Source organism: Tupaia chinensis, unplaced genomic scaffold (assembly GCF_000334495.1).
Source record: "Tupaia chinensis unplaced genomic scaffold, TupChi_1.0 Scaffold000066_1, whole genome shotgun sequence".
NCBI lineage: Eukaryota > Metazoa > Chordata > Mammalia > Scandentia > Tupaiidae > Tupaia > Tupaia belangeri.
Genome location: NW_006159525.1, coordinates 2,366,781 through 2,369,007, shown reverse-complemented (window position 1 = coordinate 2,369,007; position 2,227 = coordinate 2,366,781). Strand labels below are relative to the sequence as shown.

The 2,227-nt window shown below is 54.2% G+C and overlaps 1 long non-coding RNA gene across 1 annotated transcript; it reads right to left on the bottom strand.

The window, feature by feature from the left end:
* Positions 1-1,240: 1,240 nt before the first annotated feature.
* On the bottom strand, positions 1,241-1,722 carry LOC102501048 (uncharacterized). The gene is made up of 3 exons (XR_333561.1): positions 1,683-1,722; positions 1,439-1,571; positions 1,241-1,318 (listed from the first exon to the last, which is right to left on the bottom strand). It is a non-coding gene; the product is annotated as an uncharacterized LOC102501048 (long non-coding RNA).
* Positions 1,723-2,227: the final 505 nt, after the last annotated feature.

Here is a 2,227-nt window from a genome sequence, read left to right as displayed (position 1 = left end):
CCCTTCTGAGGATCCACGGGGGACGAGAATCGAGTGACAAGCGCAGATATGGCACACACAGGTGTTACAAACACAGATGTGACACACAGGTTATGCAAAGCAAGGGGGATGGAACAGAAACGAGGGCAGTGAGAAACCGCTCCAACTCTGACGTCTAAGCAGGTTTCACCAGAGAAGGGCTGTCGCTGTCTTCCCCAGGGGTGAGGCCGGAGTGAGGACCGTGAGCAGCCACCGCAGAGCTACGGGGCGACATCGAGGGTGGCAGGTACCACGAGATTTCCACCACCTCTTAATGCTGCAACCACTTTAAAATTCTGTTTAATTTTTACCCTCCTGTATAGAGAAAGCATGGGAGTATCTATGAGGATAATACGAAGATTAAAGAAAGAAGTGAGACAGTTATTTTTCTTTTAATCATCAGCATCTACTCCTCGGCACGGCCCCTCCCCTCCTATGTGGTCAGGGTGGGCCTATCAGACCTTGGCCCTAGTCAGCAGAGAATCTAGCCAGCCAATGACGGTGCCCTATTTCCTTGGACACAGTGATTGGTCTAGGGATGGACCTCAGACCCAAGCAGACCAATCAGAGTCCTTCTCTGGAATTCAAATGTATTTATTGATCAAGGTGGTTGTTCAAAACTACAAAATGTTTAGAAAATAACAGGAAAAAAATCTAGGTGACCTCGGGTTTGGTGATGGCTTTTTACACACAACACCAAAGACATAGTAAGAAAGAAATAATTGGTAAGTCGGACCTGGTTAAAATGAAAAACTTCTACTCTGTAAAAGGTGCTGTCAGGAAAATGAGAAGGCAAATCATAGACTGGGAGAAAATGCAAGATACCTGAGAAAGTTATCCAAAATACATGAAGGGCCCTTAGAACTCAACAAGAAAATAAACACCCCGGTTAAGATACGGGCAAAGAGCTGCATGGCAGATAAGCTCCTGGAAGGACGCTCAGCATCAGATGACGGTGGGGATTGCCAATTGAGACCACAGAGAGATACCACTGCCGGCCTCGGAACACCGGACGCCCAGGACCCCGCACAGGCTCGTGGTCCATGCTGGCGGGAATGCAAGTTGGTGCAGCCCTTCAGGGGCGGTCCAGTTTCTTACAAAGCTAAGCGCAGGGTTACTGTACAATACAGGAACCACTCCTCTGGGGGCTCCCTGAGCCGGCTGAAACCTTGGGCCCGCACGGAAACCTGCACAGGCGTTTGTAACAGCCACCTTCGTAATTGCCTCCACGTGGGAGCGACCCCGACGTCCTTCAGTATGGGTGGGTAATACAGTGCGGTGCGCCCATCCGGAGTCGCCACTGATTAAAAGGGGGGAGGCAGAAGCAGAGAACAAGGCATTACTAAGGCGGACAGTCACCCTGTCATTCTCTGTGGTGGGTCCCGGCCCATACGGTTGTCAGAGCACAGAGCAGACCCACCTGCAGTGAACGCTAGAGGACACCCTGGGCTTTGGGTGACTGGGTGCTCATTGTCCTTGGGAGTAAACGGTGAGGACACCCTTGGGTTGGGTCACCAGTGCCTGACTTTTCTTGCCTTGTCTCCGGCAGAGGCCTAACCAAGAATGAGACACAGAAAACCAAGCTGAGAGCCTGAGGGAGGAAAAAAGAGACAAAGAGAGCCCTTTCCCCCACCTGAGCCAGGAGCCCTTCACTGAGTCCTCACACAGCCCCGGGGAGGAAACTCCATTCTCATGGCCCCATTTAGCAACGGAGGAAAGGGAGGCGTTGGGAAGGACCTCCCTGCTCCCAGCTCGCGCTCCCACCCCCGATTTCATCATCCTGTGGGTGCCGCGTGAGACCCCAGTGCGAACCCTGGGTCAGAGGCTGGCGCTCCAGCCCGGAGGACGCCAAGGCTGCCCTCTGCGCGGGGAGGGGGAGGTGGGCCTGTGCTTTGGACATGTGCCCCCAAAGTCATGAGCTGGCACCGGTTCGTATCAGGAGGGGACTAAGTGGAGATTGAATCAGATTGTGGGCGCTGGAAGGTGGAGCCTTTGAGAAGTGAGTAGGTTCCGCGTGGGCCCCAGGGTTGACCTCCTGGGTTTGTAAGGAGAAGAAGCAGAAACACGCTCTGCTCTGCTCGGCTCCGCACGCGCCTGCCCGGCCCTCTGCCGTGTGGTCCACAGCAAGAAGACCCTCGCCAGAGGCGGCCGCCTGACCCTGGCCCTCCGACCCGGAGCTGAATGAAGCCCTGTTCTATAAATCACCCAG